General features: G+C 36.0%; 1 protein-coding gene across 1 annotated transcript in view; it reads left to right on the top strand.

The window, feature by feature from the left end:
- Positions 1–16,856, top strand: part of map2 (microtubule-associated protein 2) — a 118,295-nt gene that overhangs the window by 20,542 nt on the left and 80,897 nt on the right. Inside the window, exon 2 of the mRNA XM_038308170.1 lies at positions 10,002–10,054. The gene's annotated coding sequence lies outside the window, so the exon portion shown is untranslated. The remainder of the gene's footprint in view (positions 1–10,001; positions 10,055–16,856) is intronic.

The following is a 16,856-nucleotide window of genomic DNA, read 5'->3' as shown; positions in this document are numbered from 1 at the left end:
ACACTGTACGCCTTGCTGCTTCTCCCAGTCGAAAGCCATTAAGTCTTACCACCCACTGTTCCAACACACACCATGTTCAAATACTGATCTTCCAGTAGACATGTCCTATCTCTGCAAAGAACCCCTGTACATTGGAACACTGCTGAAAAAAGTATCTTATAAACACCAACTTTAAAACTTGGTGCTAAAAGCATAGAAAATTATTTGTTTTCTTGGATACCTCAAAATTATTGTATCCCTCTAATAGGTCAGTACACACATAGCAAATTGTTTTGAATGTAAGTTTTATTAAATATAGTATTCTCCAGGTATTACGAATCCATGCTTTCCATGGAAGTTCAGCTAGTTAAACTGAGTCTTGCTGCCTTAGATGCCCAAACCAAAAATAGGTAAAAGATTTTAAAGGTCATTAAGATTGTAGACAGTATTGTTATGACTGTTATCAACTCAATGTATTACCCTTTCCTCAAATTGAAATCTCATTAATCTGTCCCTGCATAGTTGTCATTTCCTCACTATTCTTATTCTACTTTAGTTATTTCTAGCACTGTAAATATGTTCATATGTCCTTAGACTTCCAGTTTATCTTCTGTCAATAAAGTCATGCCATCTTAGTGTCCAAGATGCCCACAGAAGTTTTTGTAGGAGAGTTTGCAGCTGACTTTCAAATGTGCCAAATATAAACGTGGACAAAATTGTTCGCACCTCTCATTTAATGAAAGGAAAATTTACAACAATCACTGAAATTGTCAAAAGTAAAAATAAATAAATCAGCTATAAAAATTAACCAATGGAAGTCAGACATTGCTTTTTAACCATGCTTCAGCAAAAAGATAAACTCATGGAACAAGTCTGGACAGAATGATGGTACCCTTAACCTAATACTTGGTGGCACAAACTTTTGAAGTGATCACTGCAATCAAATGATTTCTGTAACAATCAATGAGCCTTCTGCATCTCTGAACAGGTATTCTATCTCACCCCTCATGAGCAAACTGCTCCAGTTGTCTCTGGTTGGAAGGGAGCCTATTCCAGATGACATGTAGATGTTCAATACGATTTATAGGGCTTATAGAAGGCCACTTCATCATAGTTCATTGTTTTTCCCCTTAGCCAGTCTAGGTGTTTTTTTAGTCATGTTTTGGGGCATTGTTCTGTACCAAGACCCTTGACCTGCGATTAAGAACAAACTTTTTGACACTGGGCAGCACTTTTCTCTCGACAATCCCTTGGTAGTCATGTGATTTCATTGTCCTCTGGAGAGATTCAAGACAGCCCATGTCAAATCAGGCAAAGCAGCCCCATAACATTACAAGGGACTCCTCAGTGTTTCACAGTAGAGATAGTGTGCTTTTCTTGATAAGCTACATTTTTCAATCTGTAAACACATACCTGGCCATAAGACATTCTGCCAGAAACTTTGCGGCTTGTCAACATATAATTTAGCCCACTTCAGTCGGGTTTTTATCCTTTGTTTTCAACAATGTGGTCCCCCTTAGTTGTCTCCCATTGAATCCACTTTGGCTGAAGCAATGACAGATTACTGCAATCTGACATTGACATTCCTGAAACTTAAAGTTCCCTATTAATCTCTTTAGAAGTTACAGTATTATTGGCTCTTTGTTACCATTTCGTATTGCACGTCTCTGTGATTTGTCATCAAATGTTGTTTTTCCTCTGGCAGCCACGTCCAGGGGGGTTAGCTACAGTCCTATGGATCCTACTTTTCTGAATAATTTGAGAAAAAGTGGTCCCAGGAACTTTAAGCTGCTTGAAGATGGTCTTATCGCCTTTACCTTTAACATTGTTGTCTAGGATTTGCTTTCGTATACCCTTAATTGCCTCTGGTCCATGTTGAGTGTGGTATGCACCATGTCACCAAGCAGCAGAGTGACTACATGTAGCCCTATATATATTTAGCCCCACTAACTTATTGTTGACACCTGTGATGTTAATTAGTGGACTGTAGGTTTCATATATCTATTTGGTCACATTATTTTGTAGCATCATTTTTGTCCTGGCCTGTTTCATGGGTTAAATTTTCATAATCATTCACTTGATCCATTGTTGAAAATCAATGTCTGCCTTTGTAATTTGTAATTTTTCAGTTTTCATTTCTAGCTTTGATATTCTAACAATAATTTTGCAACGTTTAGTCATAAATAAAGGATCTGCTGAGTCTAGTGTACTACTCACTTTATATATGCAATACCAATTGCATCTGGTTTGAAAAACACTTTTTTCCCATGGTATTAAGATTTAACCTGACAACAGCCAGATGCATGTCTCGCTCCGCCCAGCTCGGAGCTGGGCGGAGCGAGACATGCATCTGGCTGTTGTCAGGTTAATTAAGATTGCACCTCTTTTTTTTTTCTTTTTTTTACATGGAAAGCATTTGGGGTTCACCTCTAAACAGTAAAATAATTAAACTTTTTATTTCTGTTATATTATGATGTTGGTTTGTTCAGAAAAATAATTCCCAAAAAATTTAGCTTTAACACTGGAAACTATAAAATCAGCAGTCTTTCTCATAGTTTGTAGGATATAACAAGGTTATATAATTCTATTCAATTTCCATAAAAAAATAAAAGACTTTATTAATCCCAAAGGGAAATTAAATGTTGCAGGAACTCATAGTTTTTATTATTATTATTTTTTTTCTGGGGGTTGTAGGTGTTGATACGTACATATTTGTTTTTAGTAATATTTTAACTCTCTGAGAAACTGAAATTTCAAGTAGCTGATGCACATGTACACACAATTAAAAGGGTTCTTTTGAAATACTACACAGAAAGAAAAAAATCATTTAATAACTAGTAACTTGTTAAATCAGACAATGTTAAGATCTGGGAGATGTCAGCAATGAAATATTATATTGCTGAACGTTTAGTCGTCTTGATTTAAATGTTTTGATTATTTTCTGTGCCTCCTAGGAGGCCCCACTTTTCCATCACTGTTTACCATTAACAGCAATTCTCAAAAAAAGAAAAGGGGAAAAAAATCCAATGCCCTCCCTCTGTCAAGAACCTTCACTTAGGCTGAATCAGCTAATGCTGTTATCTGTTGCCATGGAGACTGTCGGAGTTAGAGTGTTGCTGTGGAAACGGAGAGACCGCTCATTACCACCCACAGCAACCTTCCACACTCCCCTGAGCAGCACCTCACAAACACATGTACATATACACAGTATTCAACACAAACCCATAACCCCCCCCCCAAAGGTACAGTATTGTATTGTTTTATATAAGCTGTGTATATATTAGATATGGTGTATGATTTTATTTCTGTCCTGACAGGTTGCTACACTGTCTGCATCCATGACAGTATAAATAGGAGAAAAGCTATACTGGCATAATAAATGTAACTCTAAGCTGAAAATGGACAAGCCAGATGTTTTTTTGGTAAATTTTGTTCACTTAACCTTAAATGTATCATACAACAATGTGAAGATGTTAGGAAGCACTGAATTTAGATTTAGTAGGTTTAGAAATCTACTAATTCTGAGAAGAAGCATTGCTGAAACCTTTTCCTTCGGTATAAAGGTATTCAGCAGCTCAGTTGGATTTAATTCAGCCGATTAAAGATTAAAGGCCATTAAGGAGTAATTACCATCCCCTAACCAATCTTTCTCTGTCTTACTGCAATTACCACAGTGTTGATGGGCTGTATTTTGCTTTTCATACAACTTTTCTAAAAGCAAAAACACATTTAACCCCTTTGCTTACATCAAGGATGAGTTACTCTTCAGTATTTTGGAAATATTACCGGTGAACCTCCAGACTCAATGGCATACTCAAAACGCTAATTAATTCACAACCTCATAGTCTATATTCATTCACTAGCAGAGGTAGGTAGTAACTAGTTGCAGTAATTCAGTAACATTTACCCTTAAATAAAATTTCCACCCTTTGTAAATAGCTTCACTCAGTAAAGCAAAGCCTGTCTTAAACAACATGTACCAGCGGGACACACACCTACAGTACGTATTTTGTATGTTGTATTTTTTTCACTTAAACTTGCTTTGGTTTAATATACCATGAACTATCTGACCACCATTAGCGGACAATGGTGGAAGAAGTTTGTTGCCCGGGGACACAACAGAGCCATAGTTCGAACCATTGACCCTCCTGTTGCCAGACAACATTCTGTATCCAACACCACTGTTGCCCCATCACCCATCCCCACCCTAAAGTAGTTGGTATAAGGTGCTGTTCAACATATTTATTGTTTATTTCATACCCATTGTATTTGTGCAAAAAGCTCTCAAACCATTACATTATCATATTAATGGTAAAACAGTAGAGGGCTTCGCTGTGCTTCTTTTTATAAGCAGTTGGTATATAGTTAATGGTTATAGAAACTCGGTGACCATAAGATTCAACCCTTGGCTGCTTCAAGGGTTTCACTCATTATTATCAGCGTTTCTTACCATTGTGTTCAGGACTGTATCCCACATGTTTATATGTGAAAGAAATTCCAAGAGCACCACAGGACCAAATAAAAGTGTTTTAATGCTGTAAAGGTCAACCTTTCTTCAGTACCATTGACAAGAAAATTGCAGGTTAAGGACAGCCTTACTAGCCTAAATGACTGAGGCCTCTTTTTGTTGCTCATATATCATTTTGTCTTTGGTTTAGTGTTGGTAGAACATTGATTTCATGCCAATATGTACAAATTATAAAATCTTTTACCTCAGATCTTTTGTTTATTTATTTATTTGTTTAATTGTTGATTGAATGTTATTTAGCTAAGGCTAAAATAGATGTATTGATATATTTTTATAAAAAATTTTTAATAACCAGTATTTTTAAAACTCTCTATTAAACATGTAATGCTATCTAAGTGTAATATCAACTTTATCTGAATATACCTGAAAACGTCTATGAATGGTCTTAAAGTTTCAGACCTTAAGCTTGGTTGTATGACTTAGATTATGGATATAAATCACCTAAACTCCAAATATGCCATCAAATTTTTTGCAAAATCATTTATGCAGTTGGTACATTTCAGTATTTTCTGTATCAAAATACAAATCCCTTCCTATTGGACACCCATTGGTTGCAACAAAAGTTGAATTCACCAAAGCACAAACAACAGTGAGTGGTAGGATAAATATTTCAAGTATTTATGCAATGTGTGTATTAGCTCTCTCTGTACATACAGTAATTGACTGGTGGTGTTTATAGAGCAGCCCACAAAACTCACAGAGAATCTTAAAACACGTTTGCTTCATTGAAAAGAGGGTTGCCATCTAGAACTGTACAGTACCTAACAAAGAGAGGCTGGGCATTTTATTTGACACTAAATATAGTCTCAGAGTATTGAGAGGAATTTTCAAAAGAAGAGTAGCAAAAAGAAGCTGAATAAAGTGGAGACAGCAGGGTAAGAAGAAACAAACAAAGGAAAGGGGGGAAAAAAATCTAAGTTTAGATCAGGGGTTTGAAATTCATTTTCACGCTGCTCCACCTTTACATAATCAAATCGATAAAAGGGCCGGTTCCTGTAAAACTGAAACATTTGATTTGATCATTTCATTTACAAGAGCACAATGCTCTGTAATATTCACTTTGCTCTGATTTATTAAGTAGTTTTAGCCCTTTTGTACACTTAAAAAAGAACATACCTCAATTTTAATGACATATACTTTATTTAGCTGGTGAGGCCTGATAAATTGTAGTGAGGGACCAGCTTTGGCCCACAGGGCTTTAAATTTGACATGTTTTATATGGATAACATTTTCTTTCTTTAACTATCATTCTTTATTACTTTTAACTTGCATCGTCTTATACACAATAAACAATAAATTAACTGGTAGAGAAAATGCTCTACTATAGTGTTAAAGCAGCCTCTTTTCATGGAGGAGGGGTCTATTATTGTTTCTAATGAGATACTGAGGTGTTTGTTTTTCACCCACATTTACACAATATACATTGCAGTGTGTTACTCGTGAAAAAGGAGAATTTCACAATTTTTTGTTATCATATTGAGATTATAAAAAGTACATATAAACAAAGTGAAATCATCTAAGCAGGTTTACATACTTCAATAAAATAGAATAGAAATATTATTGGTCTGTGTCAAAGCAAATAAGCAGATGAGTGTATACAGGTACACACAAGACTAACAGAATTTTTAAAGAATATCAAGAAATTGAAAATAGACAGTAGAGCAAAAAAAAAAAAAAAAAAAAACACACATTCCGGAATGAAAACATTGAGCAGGAAAAAAGCTGGGTCTAATTAAAACCCTAATTCCCTTTTAAAACATAAAGTGGATATCAAGAGAAAGCTAACGTGGCATAAATAAAAAAGGAAATAGAAAAAAAAATAGCATTGTTTATAGATTTCAGATAGTTCTGCAGATATGCACATCTACCTAGTTAAGTTGTATTAAAAATGGAAAATCCTAAATTGACATGAAGTTTTACTGCAGTATCATGGTCTAATGAAAGTAGAAAATCCCTTCCCTTAAATAGAACACAAATTTTTAGATAAATAGTTTTTTAAATAATAATCCTTTATTGCACATTTGCCATTACATAGATCAATGCAAACTTAAAATAATCAAAGTTTGAGGGAGAAAGCGATAAACCACTTGAAATTATATCATAAGAATCTCTACTATGCCATTCACCTCTATTTGATTATAGCCTTTCACAAATACCTAAGGTCATCCAGGCTAAGATAAAAGCAGCCTGACAAAACATCTTTTGAGATTAAAAGCAGCTTTAATATCCAGCCTGACATTTTCAGAATTCCTCCAATACTTTCTACAACTTACCTCTCAGTATTACGAAGAAAACCTTTCTTGTTATTTTAAATGACACAATATGCTGTTTGGCAGCACCTTTGTGGTAGCATCAGTGTCAGTGAAATGTATAGTTAGGATTTGTTATTTAAATTATAGTTTTTATTAATATTTGTGCAATGGTGAAGTTGTCCATTCAGTGGACCTGGAGGTGTGTTTTTGTGTGCATATGTGTATTACTTGTGCCTAGTGTTTTAGGGCCTTGAGGAAAAAGTTTTATTTAAACTTGTTGGTCGGGTTTGGACTCCAAGTCTTTTTGAGGGCAAGCTGGTAAAAAGAGTGTTCTTTTTCTGGGTAGCTGATGAGATCCAATGTGCAGTCTTTATTATCCCTGTTGAATGTCAGTCTGAGTCTAGTATGGTTCTTGGTTTATGGAAGTCAACAATGCTTCTTGTTTATTGCTTCATCATCCTTTTTGAGTTTTGAGGTACAGGCTGGGCTTTTAACACATTGAGGAAGCAGGAGGATCTGGAGGTGCCAAGCCCAATGTGTTTTGGTAAATTGTCAGAGTCCTTGATCTGTTTAAATTTTTCACTCTTTGTTTCATTGCAGCTATTCAAACAGGTTCATTTTATTTCTCATTAATGTACACTCAGCACTCCATCTTGATGGGGAAAAAAACAAAAATGTAGAATTTTTTGTAAATTTATTAAAAAAGGACACCTAAAATATTAAATGGTCATAAATATTCAGACCCTTTGATGTGACACTCATATTCAACTCACATTCTGTCATTTCTTCTGATCCTCCTTGAGATGGTTCTGCTCCTTCATTGGAGTCCAGCTGTGTTCAATTGAACTGATTGGACTTGATTAGGAAAGGCACACACCTGTCTATATAAGGCCTTACAGCTGCAATTGAAGGAAAGATGAATGCAGCCAAGGCTACCAAATGTAGCCTTATTTTTTATAGATAATTTTTAAATGCTTTTAAGAGTTTTTCTTGATATTATTCCACAAAAAATTTTGAAATACCCCCTCCTAAAGACAGTGTTTTATTTTTCCTTTCTCCCTGTTCCTATTGGCAGAAGGTTGTCCACAATATAAGTGTGAAACTTAATGGCCTTCAGTGTTTTTTGAGAAGTCTTAAGGGATTACTTCATTGCCTTCTTGTCATTTATCTCTTTTATGATTATGATGGTAATACAGTATAGTTTAAAATGTTTCTTTACAGTTACACCAACATCTATTTTGCTTCAGTGTTGCCTAGCAACATGGATGACACATTAGAACTGTCCAATAGCCTGCTGAGGATTCTGCTGTGAAAGCATCTCTGAAAAGAAGTTTTAGTTTCACAAGCACCTTTGAATTAAGATGTAATTTATAGGTGTCCCCTGAGCCTTTTGGCAGAAGAGAGCAGTAAATTTATGCTGAGATTCAATTTTTCTATGCTTGCTTTTATTCAGGGATTTAAGAGTAAAGAAACAGAATATAGATGCGTGGTACACAGTTATAAAAAAACAAAATTGGAAACCATATATTCCCATATAGAGTAGATGCCATCAAACCTTCACCTGATCACAGCAGCAGGGAGTGAGTCGAGGGAGCATCCTCTCCTGTCCAGGAAACACCTAAATTGGTGCCCCCCCAAGGGTGTGTTGTCACTCCTATCCTCGTCTTCCTGAACATAAATACCTGCACCTCAGCAAACCCAGATGACACACTGTCATAGATAGGATAGGAGGTAGGCCAGCTGGTTAACTGGTGGACTCAGACCCACTTGGAGTTACAACGGCGGAAGATCAGGATGAGCCTTCAGGGAAGCTGGACCTGAAAACATGGCTATTAAAGTTGATTCTGATTTATTTTCTTTATCATAACAGTTATATATTAGTTTGTGATTGACACTTAAGAAAAAGCGATTTATCTCTTCTATGTTTTCTTTATAGAAATGCTCTTATTCTCAAATGAAATCATAGATAGTTATTTAAGGAAGGTGACTGAAGGAATTGTTGAGCCAGAAAGTAGTAAATCTTCATATTTTGCATCAATAAAATCCACTATAGTTTTGATAGGGATGGGAAAAGTCCATTATTTCTTCTTCAGACTCTTTGGCTGCTGTCTAGATTTGAGTGTGTCAGGAAATTATAGTCATTTTACTGCTGTAACTCCAGAATGCCTTACAACCTCTTGTAATAGATAGAGCTAATTTTGGCCTTGCTTTTGTAATGAAAGCAACCAAGCCATGTATCAACCACCCTGCCGTGATAGTAGCCCACAGGAAATTCACATACTGTAGACTTTGCTTAAGTGTTGGTGTTTTGCAGTGAAGTCTCTGCTCTCTTCGTTGACTGCCTGAGTTCTTTTAACTATAAACATTGTAATGGTTTCATATGGTTACATTTGTAAACCCATTTCCCTCACTTTTGATTCATTCAGATGATAAATGTTTCACCATTCGCTAGCTACTCATAGTACTCACCAGTACAAGGCTTTTAGGGCTTTTAAAAAATAAATATGGATCTCACTTATATGTTTTTTTTTCACAAGTCTGATACTGCAGTTTAAACTGTAAACATAAAACATAATAAAAAAATAAACTGAAGACATCATATAGAGTTAATAGATAATTGCAAAATGCTGAAAATTAATAATTTTGGGGTAATGAATATTTATACCCCAAAAGGCTGGTGGCCCAGGTATTATATAGTAAAATTGTTAGTTTGCCTGGAAAATTTGCCTGAAAAATAGTCATATTGAAATGAAAAATATTTTTAATCATGATATTCCTCTTACCTCCACAATGAACCATGATCCTATTTATCATTGTATTCTACCTGTGGGTGGATGTTAGACTAAAAGCAGCTGTTCTGTGTTTCTCTCATCTTCTGCTGTATGTCTTATAAATGAAAATTTTGTCTAATCCTTTCATAAAAAAAAACAAAACATGTTGCTGGTTTTAAGAGAAAATATGCCTTTCTACCTTTTTTTCCAGTCAGAACACGACTTCTTTTCACTCCTCAGTTGATCCAAAAGTACAGTAAACTACTTCTGGTCTTATCCTACCACCTAAACCCCTCCTCACCATTTTCCACATCTCTATAAATACTTCTTTTTCATGAAATCTCCTAATTTTGTTTGTCTACTCTATTGCCACCTTCCAGTGCACACCCATAGTGCTTCCAGCCAAGTCTAATCTCTCTCTCTTTTTCCCTCACTGCTATTTCCCCCCTATATCCTTGTTCATTTTCTCAGGTGTCGGATGTTATCCTCTCCATTGAGACACGGACATCATTTCAGCTTTCCAGGTGAGCCTTGAAACCTCTGCCTCTCAGCTATGTCTCTGTTTCATCTATTTCTCCCCCCTGCATATGTCCTTGGATGCTGCTGTAAAGATGCTGCGTCACTGTGTGCCTGTCTTCATATTGGCTCAGTTGTTGTCTCAGTTTAGGACCAGCAGCAAAAGAAAACATGCAATTCTCTACGGTCATACTTGCTTTCTTCGCTTTTTCAGTCACCTTGACAGGCCAATGTATGTTTGAGCACAAGAAAACACCATTTCATTTAAAATATTAAATGTTTTATATTAAGTGTGTAATTTTAACTACTTTGGAAATAATGCATCCTTATTGGTTTAGGGAAAATTTTTAAATATTGGTTACTTCTACAGACACACATTACAAAAAAACAAAACAAAAACGAAAGTTTTGATTTTCATTTAGAATTTTCTATCAGCTTAATTTGAAATATCAAAACAATGAGACAGAATAGATCCTATTCTAAGAAGTAACTCACCAGATACAGACAATTTCCTACTTTGGTTTAAGCAGCAGCATCTTGAATGAATATTTCTACTGAGATGTTCCAGTTTATCTATTTTTGTTTAAGCTGGTACCATAAAAATCTAAAAGCAGGGTTAAAAGGATTTGTATGGTAAATAACCGGGTTGTAGTAGAAGGGACTATCATAAAATCAAATATTCTATTTCTTTTTTTTTAATAAAAATATATACTATTGGTTTTATTATTGCTGCTCAGTGGCGGGTTTGATTCCCGACCTGGGGTCTTTCTGCATGGAGTTTGCATGTTCTCTCTGGGTACTCCGGCTTCCTCCCAGAGTCCAAAAACATGACCGCTAGGTTAGTTGGCTTCTCTAAGTTCTCCTTAGGTGTGAATGTGCGCGTGAATGGTTGTTTGTCATGTGTGTCTCGGTGTTGCCATGCTATGGACAGGCGACCGGTCCGAGGGGTACCCCACCTCTCGCACAGCTGACAAGTGGAGATAGGCACAAGCACCCCACGAGACTTGGGATAAGCGTGACGTAAAATGGATGAATGGATGGTATTTATTACACCTACAGTATTTGAATAGCCTTACCGGGCAGGCGGGGGGAGGCATACCGTCACTGGGTCGGGTTTGGTCGCTCTGTCCCCAGCTGGCTCGGTTCGAATGTCCAGTTAACGGCCCAGCAGCCTTAGCGACAGTATAATACTTCCAGCTTGCGGTTGTGATGGCCTTACATTCAGAACAGCCCCTCATTTCAGTGAAAGAAGTTTAGCAAATCTTGCTAAAGAGCAAATGAACAGCTGAGCATCAAACTTTGCAGGGATCTTCTGATACACAAAAATAATTCATGCCTGGCGAGTCTTCGGATCCTTGGGAAGACAGTTAAAATGTCTTCACAGTCAGTATGTGTATGTATGTCAATTTCGTGGTGTGACAAAAGTAAAGGCCAGAACCAATTGAAGCAACATCCCTGAATTGACCTCAATTCAGTGCTTAATTGGAATTTGCCCGTTTTATGGTGGAAGTTTAGAATTGTGAGATCCATTTCACCCACTGAACTATCGTTATTTATCTATGACAATGTAAACTCTGTTTTGTATTCTATGACCCCTTTAAGCTTTCATATATTCTTTATCAAATCCTGCTTTTGTCTCTTAATGCAGTTGTTGAAATCAAATTTGTTTAAAACCTTTTCATAATTTTCAAACTGACAATATGTATAATGTATTTCAAGAAGCATTTGGCATTGAAATTATTTTAATTACTCAGGTCTGAGGAAGATAATTATATTTATTCATTTTTTTAGACTCTAGTGGCTTTTGTTTAGCACGCACAAATGGGATTGAGAGGATAGAGGAAGGATTGCAGCAAATAAAAATTGGTCTGGGACACCTGCCTCGCAGACTAAGGCCTCCATACTTGGGTCACTTGCCTCAACCCCTGCTACAGCACCAAGCCCCAGTTCTTTGTCTTTACTTGATATGCTTAGTTGTCTGGGTTAAGATGTGAGAGCCGACGAATTGTCAGGAAACAAAGACTTCCATCCATGGTTCTCAAACTGTGGTTTTTGTACCACTGACACTGCCTGTGATTGTTTTAGTACTATCAACAATTCATTAACAATGCTAAAATCAAGCTAAGTTACCTTGTTTCTTCCCCTTCGGAAACTCAATTTCCTTTCAGGGATTAATAAGGTCTAATTAAATTGAATTGAATTGAATATCATTTGAAGTTAAGCCACCATGCTAACCAGAGTTGAAATGGAAAATATTTTCAGAATGAAAGATGTTTCTGGTTTTAACTTCTGGATTTCCAAAACAACACAGATATTGCAGCTTTGAGCACTGATCGACACAGATACTGACGTATTAAGATATCGTCAAACATCATACATACCTTTATTACTCATTTTGTGATGTGGAATGTAAGAAAAGGCTTAATTAAGTGATATTATACAAATGGATGACAACAGTCGACAACGGGTACGAGAACAACTGACCCATTTCTTATAAACCTATTGGGTCACAGGACCTTTAAAAGGAAATAGAAAGAGGAAGAGTGTTTCTATCTTTCTTACATTGGAGATATTAAATGCAAGTCCATACATTTTTGGTAATATTGAACTGATTTCCAACAGAAAAGGAAGCAACAGCTGTTGTTTCTTTTCTCATGTTTAGGATTTAATGTTTAATTAACTGTCTAAATAAAACATATCTGTTAGGCATTCAAGATTGTAACATATAGCTCTAATATAAACATAAAATGAAAAGCTACCGTTCTGGCAAAGCAGTATAAAAGTAATGAAATAATTTGATGTGAAAACTTGTAAACTTTCCCTCAATCTATCGTCAATGCTGTCTTCATGAAGGAATTTTTTAGTGGCATTTCCCAGCAGGTCTGTTTGCCCTTCTCCTTTCTGTTAAATCCCTCCTTTTCTCATCACTCCTAGGCAGACAAGACAGGTCGGGAAAAAAAGTTATCCTCACCTTGGTCTGCTTTATTTTGTATACTGTACATCTTAATTAATATAAAGATAAAAATAACAAAGCTGTGAAGAAGGCAGGCGGGCAGACAGTATTGGATCAGTGACTTCAACAATCTGGCACAATGTCAAGGAAAAGCCAGAGAAGATTTATTGCTTACTGTTAAGTTAGATAAAGATTCATTGGGTTGGGTAGATTGTCAGGGATATACCACATCTGCAGGTACCCAGAAGGGGAGAAGTAGATAAATAACAAAATGCACTTAAAGAGAAAGGAGGAGAAGAATAGAGAAGATAAACCCAGCTGTAGGATGGAGTCACGACAGCTTTGATTGAAATGCACAAAGAATTTGGCTTGGCCCTCCATAACTTTCACTATTATCAAACTAAATAAAGAGCAACAAATCTGCACTGCTTCTAACTCTTAATTACTTTGAAGATTATAAGTTATCACACCAGTATATTTATATGAATGTCAACAACAGAAAAACATTGTAATAACACTTTATAAAAACAAAACATAATTTCATGAACAGGTTTACTTTTTGTACAATAATGTTGCCCTTCAGAGGCTTTGTGAAGGCAAACCTGTGTTTTGCATAGTCCAATATTGTGTCACTAACCAAAATAAAAATGTACCATTTTAATAATGCAGATGCTATTGGGCAGCTTTACATCTTTTAATATATAAAAACTATTTATTTTCTGAGAATTTGTTTATTTAAGAGAAACTATGCAAATGAACAAACACTTAGGAAAAGTTCTATATATTTTATTATCTTCCATGTGAATCCCAGATTGCTCATCCTTCTTTGCCTTTTTTGAAAAGTGCTTTAAATCATTCCTAACCTGTCTTGTCCATGCTGGGTCAGATCCTGACATTTGAAAAAGGAGGCAGGGAAAGCTGAATAAAGCATTAGCCTTGCTGCATGCAGTTAGCCAAGCCTTGTAGCTAAACCAGGTCCTGGACAAAGACAGACTTGTACAGTCTTCATGTGTCCTTTGGACTGCTGATTCATTTTGGATCTTCGGCTGATCTGGTCCAAACGCTTTCACCTCCAGATTCCAGTTTGCTTCTCTACCACGACTCAGCCTCTCAATCACCCGCACAACTGTGACAACAGTTCCTGTCTACTCAACCTGCACCAGAGCTGTGCCATGAGCTCTCCTAATGAAATGGCGCTTTACTCATCACTAAAGATTAAAGCTTTATCTTGCACATCTAAAAAATATCTATCAATATATTTTGAAATTTTTGATTTGATTTTAATTTGTTTGGTCTTTAACAAAACAAGAAGTTTTGGGGCGTCCTAGTGCGCCTCTATTGGCCAGCACCCACTGCCTGTCATTCATACTAGAGTAACTATAGTAAGTGAAACTTTTTGGCACAGGGTGGTGTGCCAACATTTTTCCATGGTGATGTCAAGATTTACTATCAGATATAGTATTTTAAACACTTTATATCAATTACACTTCTAAAGCAATGACAACCAGGTATTACTGTAGATGGCAATTCGTTTTTTAAAGAGGGCCAGGTTAGTTTGGATAGCGTATTGCTCTTTGTCTCCCCATGGCTCTATATTCATACATACTACATGCATATGACTATATATATATATATATATATATATGATTAGAAATTAAATGAAATTCCTTGAAGAGCACTGGTAAGGAGAATTTCTACACCTTCTGAATGGTGTCTGAGGACATAAAAAGAGAGGGACAGGCAGGGATAAAGTCAGCCACTGCAGCAGTGATGTAATGGCACAGCCCCCCCCCTCACTCCTCAGCTAGACCCTTTATGTCTGTTTCCTTCCTTGCTTCTGTCTTTATCTAATTTCTCATATGCATTGTTTAAAACATTTTTGTCTCTCTTTATTTATGTTGAACATATTATAAGTTACTGTAGATCAAGATGTACCCCAGATTTCTGTAGTAGCTCAGGTATTTCAGAAATAGTGAACATTAGATAGAGGCTTTATAATTTAGATAACATTTTGCCCATTAAGAATTTAGATGCTTCTAGATAGTTTAGACTAATCATGTTTACTGTCAGGGTTTGATGTATATATTATAGTCCATAATCATACCTAACAATTTCAGCTTATTTACTCAATCCACCACTACCCCATCGATTTTCATGCCCAGTAAATTTTCTTTGATCATTTACAATCAACATAAACTTATATTTTTGTCAAAGCAGATGTCTAGCTTTTTGATCTTTGGTTTAATATCATCCAAGAGCTGCTGCAAGCGCTTTCCTTTATAGGATATTTGTATCATCTCCAAACGAAAATAAATGAAAACTCAATGTATGTAATTTTATGTAATTTTATGCAATTTATGTCATTTATATAGAGAATAACCACTATCTGATTATTCGGACACAGAGTTTGCGACGCAGCCGGAGGGTTGTTGGTTCAAGCCCCGGCACCGGCTTTTGGTGTCATGTTGTCCTTGAGCAAGACACTTCATCCACATTTACTACTGAAGTTGGTCAGAAGGCCTGGTGGCACCAGTGTACAGCTGCCTTGCTTCCATCAGTGAGTTCCAGGGAAGCTGTGGCTACATTGTAGTTTGCGACCATCAGTGTGTGAGTGTATGTGGATGTGAACTGTAGCAATATGTGACAACAAACCTAAATGAAAGTCCCAGCAAAAAAGATCAAGAGGTTATCAGTACGGCAGCGGGTAAACCCAGTCCAAAGATAATTACCTTAAATTGATATTGAACTTTATAGTAATCCTTCCTATAAGTACTCACAGCTTGTAGGGTTAGACTAGTAAATAATCTAAGAAAAAATCGATACGCTATGCCACTACAGATTGTTCATAGTCCCTTTATGATTGTGAATGTGGCTGCAGTTCAACCAAACATGCATGTCTTTTTACTGCAATTCCATACCGCCAGATGTGTCGGCCATAATTTTCAAATTTTATATTTATTAACATGTACCTCCCAGCATAACCACATGACTTACACATTAACTATTCTATATGAAGTACATTTACAATGTTACTGAATAATCTAAACCGTATTTCACAGTCATGAAAACATCAGCACAAAATTCACCTCTCTGGGTTCATTCACAAAACATGAGGTGAGGTGGTTGTGCTTTCACAGCAAGCAGAGAGCTTGATCACTAGAAAGAGAGGCAGACACACACTCACACACACCTGTGCTTCTTTCACAGGCTACATTAAATGTGGGCTGACAGGTGACTGCAAGATGTGCAGTCTCAGGAGACACAACAAAGCACTTTCTCTGTGCATGAGAGATTAATCAGTGTGTGTGTGTTTGCAGGATCCAATCAGTTTGTGTTGGTGTGTGCATTTGAGTTTGTTGGAAGTAGATGGTTGCATAAGAGAAATACAGCACAGACACTTAGGGTATAAAACATGCAGAAATCCATAACTTTGCTACTTGGACAGTGTTAAAAACATGCAGTGGAAGAAAATGGATAAAGGTGTAAATATTATGTGATGTTTATGGAATTTCAATTTGGGCTGTAGGGTTTGTATTGAAGAACATTTTATTTTGAACCATAGACTTATAATTATCTAATATTATCTGAAATTGTTGGTCTTGTCTTGTAAAGATGCATTTTGTTTGAAAAAATAGTTTAAATACATCTTATCAAAACAGAAAAAAAAGAGAAAAAAAAAGGTTTTCTAGTTTAGTTTTAGGAAGTTTTGCAAGGTTTAGTAACAGAAAACAAGAATGGGCAATAATTTATCACATAATTTTATTACATTTATTGCAGCATGATAAAAGTGACAATAACATATATTAAGACTATAGGGTATTTCACAGCAATTTAGAAAATCACTTTAAAGTTTTAAA

This window comes from Cyprinodon tularosa, unplaced genomic scaffold (assembly GCF_016077235.1).
Source record: "Cyprinodon tularosa strain WSP-4 unplaced genomic scaffold, ASM1607723v1 ctg630, whole genome shotgun sequence".
NCBI classification, from domain to species: Eukaryota; Metazoa; Chordata; class Actinopteri; order Cyprinodontiformes; family Cyprinodontidae; genus Cyprinodon; species Cyprinodon tularosa.
Note: the sequence above shows the minus strand (reverse complement) of the source record. Positions and strands in the feature narration are given on the sequence as shown.